General features: G+C 40.6%; 1 protein-coding gene and 1 non-coding gene across 2 annotated transcripts in view; both read left to right on the forward strand.

Moving 5' to 3' along the window:
* Positions 1 to 21,511, forward strand: part of FRMPD4 (FERM and PDZ domain containing 4) — a 597,878-nt gene that overhangs the window by 140,844 nt on the left and 435,523 nt on the right. The gene's annotated exons all lie outside the window — the stretch shown is intronic.
* LOC128578685 (U6 spliceosomal RNA) lies at positions 9,185 to 9,291 on the forward strand. The gene has a single exon (XR_008377825.1). It is a non-coding gene; the product is annotated as a U6 spliceosomal RNA (small nuclear RNA).

The following is a 21,511-nucleotide window of genomic DNA, read 5'->3' on the forward strand; positions in this document are numbered from 1 at the left end:
CAACCGAGCTAGTCACAAGTTCTGCCTCACAGGTGTGTTGGGAGGAGCTGCTTTAGCACAGTGCTAGGAGGAGCTCTGAAAATCATGAATATTTTTATTATCTATTTATTTCCTTAATTTTTCTGAATCTATAAATTGGGTTGGACAGAATCAGTGGTTTGCACTTCATTGTCTGTTGTCTCTCCCTCTGTTCTGGGTCTTTCTTCCCCTCCACACCTCACAGTCATAGGGTTTCTATCATTTGGATTAGTCTTACCTTTATCTCACTTCATTCCTCTACTTTTAATCTGGCTTTTAAACACCAGCCTCACCAGGAAAGGCTTGAAATAGGTTAATATTGTTATTTTCCCTTGGGTTTCCGACTTATTTCCCATTCACCTTGTATTTCTTCTCCTATATGTAATTGGAATTGGTTCTTTTTCTGTTTACATTGTATTCTGATCTCTAGACCTGTGTTGTCCAATTCAGTAGTCATTAACCTACATATAGCTACTGAAACAAAATTAACAACACTAAGTGATATTTAAAATCCAGTTCCTCGGTCACACTAGCGACATCACAATGCTCAAGATGCACACAGAGCATAATGGGCAATGCACATAGAACATTTCTCTCCTTGCTGAAAGTTCTGGTAGAGAGTACCGCTCTACATGCTCGCCAGTCTTGCCTTTTTAAATTCTTTTGGAATGCTCAGGGTGTATAGGGTACAAGGCAGTGAGGGGGTCTGTGTCTCTTCAGATGAGGACTTGAAGAGGTAAACGGCTGTTTCTAACCTGATCCACCATAACTTCCAAACCTCCAGTTCATGGGATCGAATGTTTGTGCAAAAGAGAAGAAAACCATCAGCACATGAGAAGGTTCAAGCAAAAACTGAGCACGCCCATGGCCTCCTGCAGGTGTGGGAGCCTTAGGCCAAAACCCAGCCGTGACACTCAGAGAGGAAACTAAAAGCAATCTGCACATCCAGACCTTGGTAAGGAAGCCCTGTTATTAGCTTTGGTAGTGCAGGGTGAGGAGGCCGGAGAAAAGGTTGGGACACATTTTGGGGCGATTCCCTTTTTAAAGGGAGAAGGAACTTTCCCCAGAGGCAATCATCTTGCAAAGCCACTATCCCAGGAGTTCAGGGCTGCACTCCCTCATAGTAGCCCGGGAAGTGCCCAGATGTGGAAGTTGCCTGTGACAGTTAAAAGAGTACTTCTTCCCCCAGAGAAAGTAAGTGGATTTCTGTGTGAGCTTTAGCAAGACAGATATCAAATACTCGCTTTATGCTGTACAGGAGCAGAAGTGATGAAGGATTTACTGACTGATTTAGTCTGAGCTTCATTCCTAAAGGGATTCAGGTAATGACTCAAGACTTAATTTGTTTAGGGTACCCAAAGGTAGGATAAAGAGGTTGGGTTTTGAAATTAGGAACTATGTGTTCAATTTCTGGCTTCATTACTTTAGGAGCATTGCCATTGTTTAAATTTGCTGAGCCTCAGTTTTCTACTCTGCAACTTGGGATTGAAACTTTAAAAGTCTTTTAAAAATGGCTAAATATATAAAGTACTGAATGTGGTATTGGTGGTGTGCTACTTTGCCATTGCTTTTCAAATTAATGGGAAAGCCAAACACATCCATATATTGATGCGTTTTCCTTTTAGGAGCACTAAAATATTTCACATTTCTGGCACTTTTGGAAAGGGCAATAATGAGAAGCACACATATATTTTCCTTGATGTCCTGTATATATATGGTATATGTCTATTAGTTACTTCCATTGATCAAGGTTACTTGAAAACATTTAAATGGTAGAAGTAGCAAGATGTGTATGTGCCTTATGTTGCTTTTGTTAATGAAATCTCTTCTTGACACCCCTAATTTCCGTCACACCCTACAGATGTGCCTACATATAAATGACTTTATATGTTACAGAGAAATAAAGGTAATAGGCAAAAAGTTTCCCTAAATACATCAACATGGACTCTTTGTTATGGTTTGTTTGGGAAGAAGAGAGAGCCTCTTTCTTACAATGCTAACCCCTCTGATGCCTTGGCTTCCTTCCCCTCTGACTTGTGAATTTAATTATCACATCCCTTCTCAAATATTCAGTCTTTCTTATTTCCTGGCTGCATCCCAGCGGTCAATTAGCATGCTTAAATCCCCCCTTGGGTTAAAAATAAATAAATAAAAATGCCTTTACACACCCCCACCTTCCTGCTGCCCCATATCTCTCTCTCTCTCTCTCCTGAATGGTTTCCCTAGGAGACTGTCACTGTCAAGTCCAAAGGCCAACGTTTAATCTTCATCTTCCTTGTAACATTTGTCAATACCACTTTTGTTTCTGAATCTTTTCTCTCCTTTTGGTTTCTAGTTCCTCACTTTATCTTCATTCTCCTTCTACTTTTTTGACGCTTCTTATCATTCTTTGCTGGATGTTCCATTTCCATCAAATGTTATGATTCCTCAAGGATTGTTCTTGGCTCCATTTAAGGACTCATAGTACATTCTATCCCGGGACGATCTTATCCATCCTCCTGGCTTCAGATGTCATTTATATGCTAATTACTCTCACATCCTTGGCAATGTATTCTTCCCCCTTCTCCATATCTATGCTTCCAAATATGGGGCGTTTTCTACATAGATATCCTACAGCAATATGAAATTTATAATTGCCTATTTTTGTTAATGATCTTTTCTCCCAAACTGCTTCTTGTTTCTTGCCGTTCTGAACTCTGCCAGTGGTAGCACATTTCACCCGTTTTCCTCAGTGGGCATCACTATCATTCTCATTGCCAAGCCTGCCCCCCTCTTTCAGTCTCGAATCATTCGTTAGTTCTACCTTGAACATGTGTCTGAAATCTGATCTCCCGTCCTTTCAGTAGCTCACACAGTTTTAATCTTTACCCACAAGCCCTCTGCTAGGGGCTGTTACTTCCCACCGTCTTAATACCATCCACTTCTTCTTACTTTGGTTCATTACCACCTTACTTATAAGAGCTATTTTGCTAAACAACACCACTTGTTATTCCACTTCTCTGGCTGCAAACCTCTTTTTGTTATCTGTTGGCTAGAGATTAAAAATTCATAGGCCTTTGCTTGGCAAAAAAAAAAACAAAAAATGGTTTTCAATGCTTTCCAGACAATAATAAGTAAGATCACACCTACAGTTTGGTTTATTGCCAGTTGCACTGAGGAAGAGCACACCCTGGGGGGCTTTATTAAGTAGAGGCAATTCTATGATTATAGATGGGATTAACAAATTGTATCTATAAATCTAAAAAAGAAATTGGGACTAAAGTTAGTAAAGAAGTCACTTATGTTAGCCAGGCTAGAGTGACGTTTGGGCATTTTTATAGTTTGGACAATGTTCTTGTTTTATTCTGTGGTGAGACATGACTGCAGAGAGGTCTTGTTTTTGTCCTTCTCTGCTGTGGAAACAGAGTGGCCTTGTCTGATGTTGACGCTAACTGAAATGGTTCATGTTCAACAGGAGAACAGACAGGCCCAGCTGTGAGAAAGGGCTGCCTACTCCCAAATAGTGGGGGTGGCTTTCCTCTTCTTACACGTGGCCAGTTGGTTCCAGAGGAATCCTCTAGCCTTCTACTTTATCTCTAGCATACTCTTCCCAACTCTTTTCCAATTTTTTCCCTGCTTTGCATCCTATATTTTAACCATACTAGAAGTCTTACAATTTTCTTTTCTTTTTTTTTTTTTTTTTTGAGACGGAGTTTCACTCTGTCACCCTGGGTAGAGTGCCATGGGATCATAGCTCATAGCAACCTTGAACTATTGGGCTCAAGTGATCCTTTTGGCTCAGTTTTTCATTTTTAGTAGAGACAGGGTCTCACTCTTGCTCAGGCTGGTCTCGAACTCATGAGCTTAAGTGATCTGCCCACCTCAGCCTTCCAGAATGCCAGATTATAGGCGTGAGCCACCACACCCACCTACTCTCACAGTTTTCTTCATCAGGCCATGAAATTTTGCCTTTCTGACTTTGGTTTTTTCAGAAAACTTCCATTCATTCTCACTCCTATATTTCTGTCTGAAATGTGCAAAATTGAGTGTATTCCTACCAAGCACTGAAATACATTTGTTTCACTCACTATATTATGAACTCTCCCAGTGGAAAAGTTGGTAGCTATATAACTTTGAGCAAACTACTTAACCTTTAATCTACCTCATTTTGCTTATCTGTAAAATGGGAACAATAGTAATACCAACTAAAGAGTAGTGTTGTGGGGATTAATATATACTACATGCTTAGAACATTGCCTGGGACATGGTAAATAATGAATAAGTACTATCTATTATTATTATGGGTGGTGTTGTTTGTCATTATTATTGCTTTATTTCTAAAGTTTCAATAATGATTTCAGTGCTTGAGTCATAAAATGGTGATAGAATAAACATTTTATAATTGTATATTTCATGTCGAGTATTTGTGCATTCAATATTTGACTTAGATTCGTGGCAGCAGTACAAGGTAATTCTTTTTATTCTGAGTTCATTCATGGAGGAATCAAGTGTAGAGTCATTAGCTAGTCTCTTCGTGGGCACATAATTAACAAATTGAAGTGAGAGACTCGGACCAGGGTCCTCTTGTACCTCGTCTGGTGTTTTGCAAATTGATGATGCCAGTTTACTTGAGATCTTTTTCATGTGCATTGTTGTGTACAAACCATGCTTCCCTGGTTGTGAAGTCTGTTGACATACATTAGGTAAAATATTGAATGATGTCAGTCATTTTAGGATATTGGAGTATAACTAGGAAAATTGAGCTAAGTGTTGAATCTCTCTAGTGGATCCAGGCTGAGGATAAAGGACTTCGATGTGCATATATATATGCATCCTAACATACTTCCATGGAATATAGAATACGGGTTTTTAAAATGAAAGTTGGGGAGTGACCGTGGCTGCATTTTTTCCCTATCGACCACCTGGCAGGTTGTTACTGCTGAGTGACTGTGGTCTGTGTTATGAAAATTTCAACTATATTTTTGACTGATTTAAGTGTGTACTTCCAGAACTTTGCAGCTAGATGGCTAAGCAAGCAGCTTGCAATAATAAGAATATAGGGGTGTGGAAACATGGCTGAGGGAAAGAATACTAAGAATTATGTAGCAGAAATATATCTGGCAAATAAATTTACTTCAGGGGAGTCCATTTGCTGTCTTGCAATTGGTATCCACTGCAAATTACTGCCTGCAGAAGGGGAACTATTTGAAATCCAACTTGTCTTGGACAGCGGAGAATAAATATGCAAATTGTTCCGTTCTTTGAAATAGCAAAACAGAATTATAGCTTAATTCACTTGTGGTGTCATTCTCCTTTTTAATACTCGCAGGAACACAGGACTCTTTCTACATTTAATTTCTCCTTTACCTTTATTTAAATGATTCTTGTAGTGGGTGGCCAGTGTTGTACAACAAGAAAGACTAATAAATTAAGATTGACTGTCTTGTATTTCATAAGTCGAGGCTGCTGACTGTAGAATTAATGTTAGATCATTTTGCTTGAATTTAGTGCAATTCAACTGTTTTTGCTGCTTTTTAAGTATTTTCACTTTAAAGATTCATGTGATGGTGCTTTTAAAGTTTATGTACCATTTTAGTATTAATTGTGCTCTAAATTAAATATTTCTACTTTTGTCTGTCTTTCAGTTAAATGCTATTGTGCCATGTATCACAAAACATAGGGGATGTTTTATAAACCTAGTTTGTTTCCATATGTAAAGCTGATTAAACATTTTGTGTATTTGTCAATAAATTTCATTTCCATTAAAGCTGTCTTTGACTAAGAATAATAGAATAGCCCTTAGAGTAATGCATTATGCTTATGGAAAGAAAAGACTGATAAATCAGAAGTATTTATTAGGCACTTACTGATCTAAGGTGGTGACTGAGTGCTGAAACAGAGCAGGACACGTGGTCCTTTGAACTGTACAAGTTTTTATTATGATTATTAATATTAAATCACAGCTGTGTACATTAATCCTGTACCACAGCGTTTTGTAAATCTTCTCCCTCTCTTCTTCCTTCCAGGCCCTGGAATCTGTTATTCAAATAAGCTATTATCTAACTGCTGTGGTGCCAGGAGGCAGGCATATCAGGGGTTGAGGACTCTAGAACTCTGAGGTCTCTTAGAGTAAGGGGTGAAGGCCATTGCTCCACAAGATCAAATCAGATGCCCTTTTGAAAAGCTAATAGCATTTTACGGCAGCAAAAAAGATGCACACCCTTGGGGAACAGAAACACTGAGCCCAGCAGGAGTTACACAATAAATAAGAGATCTAAGCAATTCAATTTGTGCATCAAAGACAGTGTTTGAAACATTGTGTAAAATGTTTAGAAAAACTTAGCTATAAATACACACACACGTTCACACAGCTGTGTAATGGGTTTTTCTTATGTTCAGTATATAGCAGTTAAATGAAATGTATTTGAATGGGATGTCACCCCATTTAGGATATATATCTGTCATGGGGATTTTACTGGAGAGTGAATTCTTTCTTGAGATATCTTTGATCTAATTTGCAAAGAGTCAGTGATAATATGGAGGGGGCTTTACCACTAGAGGAGGTACTATGTCACCCTAGTTATTGCTGTATTCCCTCTCCCCAGTTGCAGTCCCAGATAAATATCTATTTGATGAATAAGTGTATACAGAAGGCCAAGTGATAGCCCTGATCAAGAGACTGGTCTTCAAAGGCATAAGGTGGGAATCAGATTTTGTTCTCAGACTAAGCAAAAATTGGCATCCTGAGTATGGAGTCCTATTAATCAAGTTCATGGAATTGAAGTATAAATTTACATATCTATTTATTTATGTAAATGCATAGGGATTACTTATATAGGTTCTATTGAAATGTCCAAGAATGAGTCTACCAGGATAAATACAGTCCTTAAACAGGCCAGAATGTTCACTTTGTTGTATCAATATATTCTTTTCCTATAGGCAATATATGTGATAAGCCAAATTATAGTCAGACTTTCAGCTTGTCAAAGTATCATGACACTACTCTAGTCACTTGGAGGTTCATGCCAGCTTGACCTCTGCCCACTGTTTCCTTGCTCAGAATCTACAGGAGGAACCAAATTATCAAAAGACTTTTTTTGAGACTGGAATCAGAACAAGGGGTATTAAGAATATCGATTGGCGGGCGGCGCCTGTGGCTCCAGGAGTAGGGTGCCGGTCCCATATGCCAGAGGTGGTGGGTTCAAACCTAGTCCTGGCCAAAATCAAAAAAAAAAAAAAAAAAAGAATATCAATTGGCTGTTTTATTGAATCAGGTTTTGATGGTTTCATATATAACCATCATGAAATGGTTATTCAGTTTGCCTGAAGTGAGCCCGTCTCTTCCAGCCTGTGTATGCATGGACTGTGGTGGGGTCTGCCTTTGACAAACAGCTGTTTCTCACAATAGTATCAATCTCGTAGAATTTTTGTGAGGACCAAATGATATATCCTCTGTATGGTACTTTACTGAGAATTTGATAAATATCTATTATTTAAATAAGGTATATTTATTATTCTTTCTCTTTCCCTTCCTTTTGTCGGTCTTTTCCTTGTTCATCATTTTACTTTTACCTCTACCTTGAATGACTAACCTTTCTTGTAAAAGATACCTTCTTGTTCTGCAGGTAGATCTTGTCTTCTTGACATCTTTTTAACTCTTTCTCTTCAGTCTAGGAATCCTCATTTTTTGCCTCTTTGAGGAAAGTTTGTATTTCTTTGATCTAACTCATGGTTTACATGTTTTAAAGTTTAGTTGGCAAATGTCAATGTTATGTTCCTCATTTTCAAGGTTTTGAGGATGGTGGAGAACCTTGCTTTAGCATCTGGCTGGGCAGCAATCTTCGTCATGCAGTGGAGAAAGCTGACGGTACCCAGCGTCTGATGCAGTGCTGACACATGGTAGACACTCAGTAAATATAGGGTGAAATAACTGTAGCAGTTAAAAACCTTTCCTTTAGAGCTGGGCTGGTTTACTTTTGCAGCTGAAGAATTCTTTGTTGTAGGAGACTATCCTGTGCATTACTGAATATTTAGCAGCATCCTTGGTCTCTATCCACTAGATGCCAGTAGTATGTCCCCCTCCCCATTGTGACAACCAAAAATATTTCTAGACATTGCCAAATGTCCCCCGAGAGGCCTGATCACCCCTGATGGCTTCAGAACAAAAGAGTGCCCATGAGTGGTGTTCACCCCTGTATTGTCTCCCAGAGACAAGAACTGAGAATTATGAGTACAAGGGAGCATTCTGGGAAACAATGGAAGATTGTAAATAAAAACAAAGAATGGTGGGAGTGATGAAATACTGTCAGGGAGAAAAGGAATTGGCCCACTGGCATCCATCCTTCTGACAGATGCACCCCTCACATTGGGCCATGCTACATATCTTACCTCTTTCCACAAATGATTTGAGGCTGCTTAACAAAATATAAACAATGCTGGATAAAAGAAATAGTTAAAGATACTGGGGGAAAAGGGAACTTAAGGGAACAAAAAATATAGCCAATGGTAATATTAACAATTAAGTATGCATGCCATAGGATCCTGGACTTTTTCCTTTTAAAAACAGATGGAAGTTCCCTTGTTAAAGGTAGACCAGAGATTAGACTCTAAGGTTTTTCCACGTTTATAAAATGAGAACTAACCAGGGTTTATGTTGTTGTTTGTTTGCTTCTTTGTTTTTGAAAACCACAGGATTTCGTGGGTTTTAATCCTGAGAGAAATCTCAGTTGCTCATAAAGATGATTTTGTGAGCTAAGGGAAAATCAGTGTGGTATAGAATTACACTCAGATACCCTCTGTATAAACTGCGGCCCCTGTCACAAAGCAGAATGTGTTAAACCAATTCTGTGAACCACCCAATCTTCTGTTCAACTAAGTATCCAAGTGCTCAATGTTCTGGCTAAAACCATTTACATCAGTGTTCCCAGAATGGCAAGTAAGTTTCCACTGACATGTCCGCTCTGATCCGTTCATAGTAGTTGCCCCAATAACTATGTTGGGAAGTTCTATAGGTGAGTTCAGGCTCAGAAGAAAATGTTCTGTGAGTAGCAGTGTTTGTCATGGGTGCAGGAAGGGTTTGTAGGGATTAAGGTTTTGTATGCAGGTCTTTTAGGCAGTCCTCCAAAAATATTTCTCATTACAGGGCTTTTGCTAAATATTAGAGAGGAAAAGATTCAAAGACATTGCTGTGCTTGCTTCGGCAGCACATATACTAAAATTGGAGCAATACAGAGAAGATTAGCATGGCCCCTGTGCATGGATGACATGCAAATTCGTGAAGCATTCCATAGTTTTTCCACACTGCTGGTGGGAATGTAAGCTAATACGACCCTTTTGGAAAGAAGTTGGGAGAATACTCAAGGAACTAAAAATAGATCTACTGTTCAATCCTGCAATTCCTCTACTAGGTATATACCCAGATGATCAAAAATCATTTTGTTTTTATTTATTTAGGTTTTTTTTTTTTTTTTTTAGAGACAGAGTCTCACTTTGTCACTCTCAGTAGAGTGCCATGGCATCACAGCTCACAGCAACCTCCAGGTCTTGGGCTTAGACAATTCTCTTGCCTAAGCTGCCCAAGCAGCTGAGACTACAGGCACTTGCCACAACACCCAGCTATTTTTTGTTGCAGTTTGGCTGGGGCCAGGTTCAAACCCACCACTCTTGGTATATGGGGCCGGCGCTGTACTCAGTGAGCCACAGGAGCCATCCCCCAAAATCATTTTATAACAAAGACATTTGCACCAGAATGTTTATTGCAGCCCAATTCATAATAGCCAAGACATGGAAACAGCCCACGTGCCTATTGACCCATGAATGGATTAACAAATTGTGGTATATGTACACCATGGAATACTATGCAGCTATAAAAAAGATGGAGACTTCACATCTTTTATATTTACCTGGATGGAGCTGGAACATATTCTTCTTAGCAAAGTATCTCAAGAATGGAAAAAAAAGTATCCAATGTACTCAATACTACTATGAAATCAATATATAAGCACCTATACATTCATACAAATGGTAAAACATAACTATAGTCCAGAAAATAGAAGGGAAGAGGAGAGAGAAGGGAGGGGAGGCGGGAGGAATGAGGGTATTTGGGGGGACCTCACCTAATGTGCATGATGCAATGGTACGTTTAAAAACTATTAAGAAAAGAATATAATTATGATGGATGTGTCAATCAGTTCAATGTAAGCATTTCACATTGTACATTAAATCAGTATACTTAACCCCATACATGCATCAATGTACACAGTTATGATTTAATAAAAAATAATAAAAGTTAAAAAAAAATCATTGCTAGTGGTCAAAACTTAAGAGTAGAAACTCTGAGATGTTGATTAAATTATCTGCTTTGAATATAAACCAGGAGGAAGGTAGGTTAAGGTTCTGTTGTGAAAATGGGAGCATCTAACCTAAAAGGTACATGGCCTAATGGCCCTTCGATCTATTTGTAGAAGTTGGTGCAAGAAGTACCTGCCTGTGGGGCTAAACACCTCTGGGAGACCATCAACTAGAAGCCAAATGGGTGATTAGGGACTGAATATCTTATTCTGTAGAGCCTGGTTGAAATAATTTTAACATAGAAAAACTGATGAACTGCCAAGACCAGGAGAAAATTCCCAGTAGAACACCCGAGCATGAATGGAAACAAACATCTAGATAAAAATGTCAGAAGACTCTATATAGTCTTGTTTCTACTCTATGGGACATTATGACATATTTGTCTTCATTCACAGGAGCAGACACACATGCATTCTGTTTAAGAAACTGTCCTGAAATTCATCCTTCAGGAATATAACCATGGCAAAATTGCATCACTTAGTTTATCTAATTTTTGTTTCCAAGTAGTAATGATTAACTTTAAAGGAAAAAATTCCCTGTAAAAACTAAAGTTTCTGATGTTTATAAGAAAATTTGAGCTCTTTATACTATATCCCAATTTCATAAGATTTTCCTACAAAGGTGAAGAAAAAAATATTCCAAAGCCCAGATTTCCTTGTTTCTGATAAGTCCTAAGAAAAACACATAATTTCTAAAAAATGTAATGTACCCCAGGGTATATTAGAACCCCAGTTTGTAATTAGAATTAGTCATTTAAGTTTTATGCAACAATCAAATGTTCACAGACTATGAGAAATACAAAAATGAACCAAATATTGTCCCTGCCCTCCACAAAAGTAAGTCATATTGGCAATAGATGCTTGTAAGAATGTGTACAAAATGCTATGGGAACACAGACAAAGCTGAGAATCAAAAGTAAGTGGATTCGACAAGTCAATTATAAAAGTCTCCAACAAAAACTAAAGAAAGGAAGATTCTCAAAGGAGGCAACAATCAAGATAGACCTGGGATAATGGCGAAGATGTTTAAAGGTAAAACAGGAAAGCTCACAGGATTCAAGTTCAGGACATCACAGGAATACAAACACAAAGGACAGAGGAAGGACACGGTGACTGCAGGGACTGGCAGCAGAAATGGCTCAGTGGGAAAGAGGGAGAAAGTGTCAGTGTCGCTACATCTGAGAAGCCAAGTCAGGTTCAGATGTGACAGGACAGAGTTTGGATTCTCTGACATTGGCCCTGGGGGTGGGGGGCACTAATGAGGACTTCAACGTGGAAACGGCTTTGGTGTAAATCACAAGCAGACGGATCATGGGAGGCAGGAAGGGCATCGGTGACAGTGAGTTTCCCGTGTCCTGTTCTTCCTGATCTAGGGCTATCGGACTTGCAGGCCATGTGGGCCTCGACCTACCAGGGGAGGGCCGGGAAGGCTCTGGAGCCGCCAAGGGGCCGAGGATTCCTAAAACGAATGAATGAAAGCTGGAGGGGGCCTGGAAGGAAGAGTCGGGCGCCGGGGATGACGTGGACTCCATGCTGCCCCTTCTGGCCTCAGTTGTCTCCTCCTGCAAAATGGCGCCCTGGACTGAAGGGCGTGCTAGATTTCCTTCAGGTTTACTAGTCATTCGCTGCTCTGTGGTGTTTCAAATGGCGAGCAGACGCGAGAAAAGAATGCAAGGGGGCGTGGGGTGGGTGGGCGGCACCCGAAAACCAGGTCCTGTGGTGACGGGTGCCAGAGGGTTGGGAGGGAAAGAAAGCCTCAAAGTGAGACGACGGAAAGGCGCCGAGACAGGCAGCGTCCTTAGCGTGGGGCTGAGAAGGGGCCGTGGAAGTGGCAGGAGATGAGGTCCGCGGGTCTGAACCCAGGGGACCCTGGGACACGCCTGACACGGAGCAGATGAGCGGGAGGGGCCCCGGGCAGCAGTGAGCAGCTCGGCTGCCCCCGCCCGGTCCCGCAGGTCCCTGTGTGCCCAGCTGAGCCGGGCACGGTCCTTGCGCTCCTGGCCCGGTCCTGCAGCCCGTCGCCAGAGCAGGAGCGTCTCGGGCCCCTGGGTTTCCCGGGGCTGGCAGCCTCGGGGGCCTTCCCTGCTCCCTCTTCCTCACGCTCGGCGATCCGCGGCGGGGAAGCCCCGAGGGTTCTGCCTCCTGAGGGTTCCTCGAGTCTGACCTCCCTCCGCCACCTGCCACTGCCACGACGAAGGCACCGGTGTCCTCCCTGACTCCCTACACCTGGTCACGGCTGGTATCTTGGCATGTCTCCCACCCATGCACTGTCCGGGTCCCACAAGCAAACCCGAGTGTCTTCACTTAAAATCTGACTGGCTTGTCGCCGGTCTCCAGATGGAGTCCCAACTCCTTGGCTGGGCCTGTGAAAGCTGTCCCCGTCTGGGGTCGACCCGCTTCTCCAGCTTCTCCAGACCCCTGGGCGCAGCCTGCCCGGCCCCAACCCCCGTCGGACCTTCTGCTCGGCGCCCGCGTCAAGGCTCTGGTGAGGGTCGCCTTTCCCGTCTCCCACCCGGTCTTTCACGGAAGAGCCACTCGGAACATCACTTCCCGCAGAAACTCTCACCAGGGCTCCAGAAAACAGCGTAATCGCGGCGTCCTCTGTGTTCTTTTGGCACTCGGTGGATTTTTTTTTTATTATTGTTGGGGATTCATTGAGGGTACAATAAGCCAGGTTACACTGATTGCATTTGTTAGGTAAAGTCCCTCTTGCAATTATGTCTTGCCCCCAGAAGGTGAAAAAACAAAACACAGTATTCTACTTATTTCTGAGTTTCATACAGCCAGCCGGCTTCTCAAGGACACTTGTGCCCCGGCTACAATGGTGCTGACCCCTCGGTAGACACTAGGTGTTTAAGATCAAATTCAGCTGCTGTGTGTGATAGCCTAGCAAGCACAAGACTCCAGGTCAGGGACTTGATAAGGGAGGCTGGGCGCCAACCTTTTGACCCTGGAGTGAAACGTCAAGTGGGACAGTGAAGGAGTCAGCGTCATCGCGATGGTTTACCCGAGAAGAAGCCTGTCCGCGTTTACTGGTATGTCGTCGGAGTCCCTAGACGCCCCCAGGTGCAGGGGAGTATTTCTTGCATTGTGAGTAGCTCCCCACCCTTACAGAAGAAACCGTACTTGAAGGACCTGGAAAAAAAGACAAAGCAAACAGCCCAGATGAGCCCTGTAGCCCAGAGTGCCCTGCCTCCTCCTTTACATGCGGATGGGAAACGTCACTTTCACTGGCCTGCCTTTGTACTCCACCACTCACTAACACTTGCTCCATTATATTTTTTCCCTCAAACTAGATGATTTATTAGGTACCAGATAATTTATTATTATTATTATTATTATTATTAACTAGCATTTATTAACTACCTACTGTGTGTCAGGCACTACTTAAGCCTTCTTCTCCAAACAGCATTTGTTGTATTCAGCTCACTAGTTCTAAGATGCCACAAACAAATCAACTCTTTTTGTAAAGATCTTCAATCTTGTTAGTCAATGCTATCGTTAAAATACTCATTCAAAAAGAATCTTTAAAGGGAATAAAATATGGACATACCATTTACTTTAAAAATCGAAGCAAGATCTTTTCTCACAAGCTTGAAATAGAGAAAGAAAATGAAATTTTGATTTTAGGCAGATGAGATAATGTAGATGGAGGTAAAATTAATCAGTTATAATAATGATGACATTAATTGAGATTGAACTAGAGATAAAGATTACAGGTTTGGTTTATTCTTTTTCATGAGTCTTCTTAATTAGAAGATAAATGTGTTTATTATAACAGTAAAGTCAGAGCAACTAATAAATTATTAGCTTATTTGATGACTGTGTTTCTATATATTTGACTGATCTCTCCTTATAAGGAATATCCCAGGGGTGTCTTAAATCACAATCTCAAGAGAAACATTATTTAAGCCTTTAATCGGTATTTTCTTTCTATCACTTGGATTAATGGAAATAACCCCAAATAAAACAGGAATTTAAAAAGAAAAAAAAAAGAGAAGAAATTTATGAATTGATGCATAAGGCTGATAGTGGCAATATGAGAGGAAACTTCCGTACATATAGAGCCTCGAACAGCCAAAATGCTGTGCCAACTATACAGGAAAATAGATTTTTTAGAAAGAGAAAAGACTCAAATCAAAGTAAAACTTCATTTGGCAAAAGCAGTGTATATAAAAGGTTGCAGACAAACTCTTCATACTCCTTTCAATATAAGACATGTTCAAGTTGAAAGCTCTTCAAGGTGGCCCATATAGTCCTGAGACAAGAAAATCCTACACAGCAGTCAAGACTGAACTTGATTGATCATTGTCACCTAAGCAGATGCAGAGAAACACACTACACCTACAGCTGGGAAGTTTTCCTCAGAATATGACATATGACTCGTTTATTTATACATGTAAACAATAAAAGTAATGATGTCAGTTTACCAAGGCATCAGTACTAAATGTACTCTCTAATGGAATAAGTTCCAAGTTGCTACTCTAATATAAAGAGTAATTTATGGCCCATTACCCAAAATCCTTGAACAGTTAAAGTGGCAACTTTAGGTTAAAATAAGGTCTCTCAGCCTGAGCACTATTGACATTGGGGGCTTGGTAACTCTTTGTTGTTAGGGAATGTCTGTCCTATACATTGTATGATGTGTAGCAGCATCCCTGACTTCTATGTACTAGATACCATTACCCCCCACCCCCAATTAAAAATGTCTGCAGACGTGGCCAAATGTCCCCTGTAAGTAAAATCACTCATAGCTGAGAACCACTGCTTTATAGTAAGCCTGTAATAATACAACCCACGTCTTCCTTTTGGTGTCCAGATATTATAAGAAAATAAGTCAGTAGCAGGGCAGGGAGGTGTGGATTTCCTGTCCTTGCTCATTATTGGTAGAGACAGGGCAGCCCCATTGCCTGCTTCTGCCCAGTGGAACCATTTAAGGCAGCCCTTCTCATCACTCATTCACTCACTTGAGGCAGAAGCCATCTTGGGAAAATTTTTATTTTCCAATTACATATAAAGTGTAGATATTCAGTGCATGATTTTGAATTTTGACTTGATGTGTGTCATATGAAGTAAATTATTCATGATGAAGATGTGATACAATCTATTGTAGAACAATATGCCACAGAGAACCTCGTTAAATGGGTGGCTATTAAAAACCATGAATGTTGCAGATCTTACTCTGCCATTTCCCTAATTTGTGGCATCCCACTGCAAAATTTAGGGTAGGGTAAATTAGAAATTAGGAATCTTGATTGATGGGAAAATAGTCTTTGTGTATCCCAAATTAAATATAACTCCTCAATAGGAAAACAGTTCTTATAAGGATTTTTCTTTGACTTATGCACAAAAGTAGCATCATATCCTCCCAGATTCAACTCTATGTAGTGAGTGGTCAGGTAGGTAGAGGTGAAGGATGGGTGAGGAGCATAGTCCCAGGGGTCATACCACCCAGCTCTCTACACAATTAGCCCGTGCCCACAGGCAGGGAGGAGGCAAACTCAAAATATTCTTGCAAGTTGGCAAAGCCCCTGGAAAGACTACTTGAATGACAGTAGAAGCTTCTCCATCCTTGACAGAGACGTGAAATACATTCTCAGGTGACAGGAAAGTGTCCTCAGAGACATACTGACCAGGGAAGAGTTGAAAAGAATCTTAAAATTGTCCCCAGAGGGCAACAGTGATGACAGCCAAAAGTCGGATGTAGAAATCCTCATAAACGTGCTGAAGTTTCCTAAGCAGCAAAACACTTAGCTGATTTAATGATTCAAATCTTTGCACAATTCTTTTGAAAGCATATAAATTCCTGAATAGGATTGATTACTATACAAAATAGTGACAATTGTATTTCATGGGCACTTTCAAGAGATTCCAACAGTGGCTAGATGTAAACTTAAGACCCTAAGCTGCATCTTCACTTTCTACTTTTACAGGAAATTTTGGTCATTAGTTTTACAAAATTACATGGCACTTTAAAAAATCCCCCCAAGGCAGCTATTACCTTATAATGTGTCACTATGGTTTCTAAATTGACAGAGCTTATTTTTATAGAAACTTTTCCTTTAATCAGTCAGAAAAACTTGCCTGATGTTTCTCAAGCAGAATTTATACTGATTATTCTATTCTTTTCTTTTCTTATTTTCTCCAATAGACTGAGAGCCTTGAGAGCAAGATTTATACCCCACACAGCTGTTAGTATCGGACCTCGCAATGACCGATATTTAGGAAAAAACTAAGAATGAAAATGTATTGTGAGAATCCAGGCTGAATGTAACCAGTGACCTTTTCCTATTAATTCTTTTCTTTTCCTTATTAAGCTGAAAGTCTATGACCATATCACCCTGAATGCACCCAATTTCTTCTTATTAAGCTCACAAAAGTCAATGTCTTTTAAAGTACTGTTTTATTAAAATTAACAAAACCCTGAACTTCATCCAACTAATTTACTTCTTCTTGATTTGCCAGATTCTCCCACTGTTTAAGCGATTAAACGATTAATCAAAGTGAGTGTTTACTTTCCAAATGGAATTCCAGTAACCCCCCCAAAAAAGGATATTCTGAGTAACATGGTACAAGTAGCATTGGAAGTTCAATTGAGAATAGCAGCTGACCCTTTGTTCCATTCAGTTCTCCAGGTAATTATTATGAAGTCACTGGGGTCAGTACTATGGTGCCACCAGAAGTAGTGGCAGAATCTTTCAAGGTAATGGGCTTCAAAGACGAGAAATAGGATACTTTCTTAAGACTTCCGAGAGGAGCTGGCATTTTTAGATGAGCCCAGGCAGTGGATGTTTTCCAGAGGCAGAAATGAGAATGTATTAAGCAGATGCTTCCTGGGCCCAAGCCACTGCAAAAACAGAGGCTCCCAAGTGGGACAGTGAGTGGGGGATGGTTGACCAGTGAGGAGAGATCTGATTTGGCTAAATGAACACAAACTTTGAGAGGAGAAATGGGTGGTAAATGTCAGACGGTGACTCAAATGCAATAGTGGAAACTCTTGCATGTTGGAACAGGGAGAGTAGTTTTATTCAGAAAACCAGTGAGAAGCCATTGGAATTATATATGCTGTGGTGGCATATCATGGGAGCTTTGCTGTAGAAATATTAATTTGGATTAATTTGGTGACTTGTGCAAGGAGAAATAATGAGGGAGAGACTGGAAGTCAGAGACCAATAAAAGGCCACGTCAGTCTTTATCCGTCATAGCCCCAAGCTGCAAACAAGTTAACTATCCATCTGCAGTAAAATAGGCAAATGTATTGTTGTATAGTATTCCACTGTGTGAATAGCTCAATGAAAAAAGAATGCATCATCTCTCGGGGCAGAAACTTGGATGAATCTCACAGACCAACACTGAACAAAGGAAGTCCAATATGAATCATGCCATTTGTATGAAGTTCAAAAACAGCAAAAATTAGTCTAATGTTAGTTATCAGACTGGTAGTTACTCTGTGGGGGCAGTAGGGAGAGTATTGACTGAGAAAAAGCCCCGGTGGCCTCCCGAGGTGCTGGAAATAGTCTGTATACGTGGGTGTATCTACATGTAAAAATTCATTGAACTGCACACATAAGTTTGGTGTACTTTGCTGCAGTATGTTGTACTGCAGTTAAAAAAAATAAGAATAAAAAACATGAAAGCAAAAAAGCCATTATAGTAGTTTTGTGGTAGGAAAGGGTTGTACTGGAGACCAGCGAGAATAAGCAGGAGACAAATGTAACTGTGTCCAGGGTTTGACAAAGGATTGCATGAGGGGTCAGAGGAGAGAGAGGAGTTAGAGAGGGCTGTGAGATGGCCAGTACTGGTAAATATTAGGGGCTGTGTAGGGGGGTGTATGTTTGTGTGTGTAGCTGTAGTAACTAAAGGGATGAAACTATCACAGTGTATTGAAGTACCAGATAGCTAGGATGACTATTTGATTTTCAGGGACATCACAGCCTTTGCAGAGTTATTTCAGTTATGAGGTCCTAGCACATTCTCGCTTCTGCTCTCTTTGTTCATGCCTACAGAAATACAAGAACTCACCGTCTGTTCTTTCCATTCCATGATCTCTGTATCTCATTAACATCCACCTTACAGCCTATACAGATCCACTCTTCACTCTGAGAAAGTTACAAGGTCATTGCCAAGCTTACACAGAAACCATCCTGTATCCGGAAGATTCTGCAGTCACAGTCATTAGGAAACTTCTTTTTGTCTTTTCAGGGCCATTATGACAAACAAATTTAATGCTTGGTAGCTAATTTTCAAAGGATATTTGGAGTCTGATACTGCAACCACACAATGAGGTTATGAAGATGTGTTTCTAGTGTCAGTCTTTTTATCTCTGTGCACAGGTGGGCCCTGGAGAAATGGGCTTCATGCTTCCCACAGGGCCTCTCTGCTGTGCACAAGCAAGGGCTGTGCATTTGAACTGAATTGTGAGTTTTCGAAGGAGTAGCTGCACTGGCAGTAGTTTGGAGCTTCCTGATGAACTGTGTCAGGACAGACACTACAGAGGGGTGTATGACAGAAACCAGGGCTTCACAGGAAGGCAGCAGGCTGTCCCTGTTCCTCCCTCACCCAAGACAGTGAAGGCAGCCCCAGAGCCATACTGGTATTTGCTAAGGAGGGAAAGTTGAGGTGGTTTAATTATAAGAAAATAAATGTTTTGTGGTTTAATTAAAGGAAGATAAAATCTTTTTTTTTTTTTTTTTGTAGAGACAGAGTTTCACTTTATGGCCCTCGGTAGAGTGCCGTGGCGTCACACAGCTCACAGCAACCTCCAACTCCTGGGCTTAGGCGATTCTCCTGCCTCAGCCTCCCGAGTAGCTGGGACTACAGGCGCCCGCTACAACGCCTAGCTATTTTTTGTTGTTGTTGTTGTTGCAGTTTGGCCGGGGCTGGGTTTGAACCCTCCACCCTCGGCATATGGGGCCGGCGCCCTGCTCACTGAGCCACAGGCGCCGCCCGGAAGATAAAATCTTTATCAAATAACTGCCTAGCCAACTCCAGGGAGTCAGTTCAACATGCATCAAATGCTGAAAGGGCTGGCTTTTCCACACCAGTGGTTCAACATTTGTCTGTGTATAGAAGATAGAACCATTTTCACTTATGGCTCAGATGATCCCTCTCTGGATTTCCTCTAGAAGAAACTTTTTTTTTCTGGAAAGGACCACAGAGTAAATGTGTCTGGCTTTGCAGGCTATATGATCCCTGTGGCAGCTACTCAGCTCTGCTGTTGTACCACGACATATGCCGTAGACAGTACATAAACTAATGAGCATGGCTGTGTTCCAATCAAATTTTATTCACCAACAGATGGCTGTGGAATTTTGCCCATGGGCCAGTTTGCCAACCCTTGCTCTGGAGGACCTTGAATGCTCAGAACCAAGTTCCCTTTGTTTTTGCGGACTTTGTCTACATGGCGTTATCTCTGAGAGAAACCTAGAAAGTAATTGTCATTAGAAGTTACAAGTTAAACCATTGATGGAAAATTATCAACATTTAAGGCCTAGAAAGTCTTATGGATTAAGGTTTTCTTGCCTCTTAAAAAAGTGTTACCAAGTTACTTAAAAACATTTGAACCTTTGTTTGCACTACTTAAGAGTACATAGAGTTTTTATGGGGTGAGAAATTGGTATATAAAAATAAGCTAGTTATACATCTTGATGGTAAAGGCTATATTTTTGGCTAAAACGATTCTGTACCTAATTCCTAGTCATAGGTGCACAATAACTATCTGTTGAATGAATGAAGGAATGGAGCATGCGGATATGATAGCCTGATATCTGGGAATATCTATTTTGGAAACAAATTGCTGTGGTATACTCCCAGTGCACAGACATGCTGGCATTGGATCCTGGATGACGCCTGGACCGATCTTCAAGCAGGGCATCCGTCCGTTGTGTCCCAGTATTCCAGATTTGCTCTGTTCTGTTGACAGTCCTGCCAATCCCTTTGTCTGAAACAGTGGTTCTCAACCTTCCTAATGCCACGACCCTTTAATACAGTTCCCCATGTTGTGGTGACCCCCAACCATAGAATTAATTTTGTTACTACTTCACAACTATAATTTTGCTACTGTTACGAATTGTAATGTAAATATCTGATATGCAGGAGACCCCCCCAAAGGGATCACGACCCACAGATTGAGAACCGCTGGTCTGAAAGTTGCTGACTGGATCAGAAAAGACAAAGCTAACTGGTCCTTATTGATCGGATTCTTCTCATTTGTGTTCTAAGCACTTCCCTTCCAACCTCCTCTCAGTGAAAATGAAATGAAACCAACAAAATAAAATCCAGGAATCATTACTAGCCCAGTTTCTCCCCTTTCCTCCAACGAATAAGTATCATTGTCACAAATTGAAATCAGTAGTTTTCCTTGAGGTATCCAACATAAAATAGTATTCATAGAGAGCAAAAAGGGAGCAACTTCTTATAAAGCTCTATTATCCCCCAACCAAGTGCAGCCAAGTTAAGTTAATTTGAGAAGTTGATCATAATGGGTAACTGTTTTCAACTCAGGCAGTACCTTAATGTATTCAGAAATCTTTGCTCAATAGGCAAGAAGATCAATGATTACTTTAAATTTTCCTTTAGCTGTTCCTCTCTAGATTTTCTTATGCTTATTTATCTTTTAACTTTTTTCTATAGCTTTACATTTTTTGTATGTCTCAGACAAACAGCACAAAGTTGGAATTCAAAAAAATTAGTCTGATTTTATTTTCTAACTTTATGTAGTATTTACCTTTAGTGTAATTATAGATATTAGTATACATAGATTTATATCTCCCATCTTATTTTGTGTTTTGTATTTCTTCTAGTGATTCCATGTTCCTTGTCTATTTTCAGTTGCTTTATATTTCTTGGAGGTGGGGGTAGGGGAAAGCTGGGCGCCCCAAAGCAGAGATATTTCTGCTTCTATCTGTCTTATGCATCTGCTGCCACTGATGGTGGGGCATGGGTATGACACTCAAGTGCTATCTATTTTCAGGGATGATTAGGCAGATTTCTCTCCTTTTGCTGGTTACCATAGAAAACGAAACATGAGTTGTCAGCTGTCAAAGTCTAAAGCTACACAGAACTTTTATCCTCCCATAGAATAAAAAAAATATATATTTAAACTCCATTTACCCCGCTCCCATAAAATTGCTATATATGCTCTTATTGGTATTGTATATTTTAAT

The sequence above is a fragment of the Nycticebus coucang genome, chromosome X (genome assembly GCF_027406575.1).
Source record: "Nycticebus coucang isolate mNycCou1 chromosome X, mNycCou1.pri, whole genome shotgun sequence".
NCBI classification, from domain to species: domain Eukaryota; kingdom Metazoa; phylum Chordata; class Mammalia; order Primates; family Lorisidae; genus Nycticebus; species Nycticebus coucang.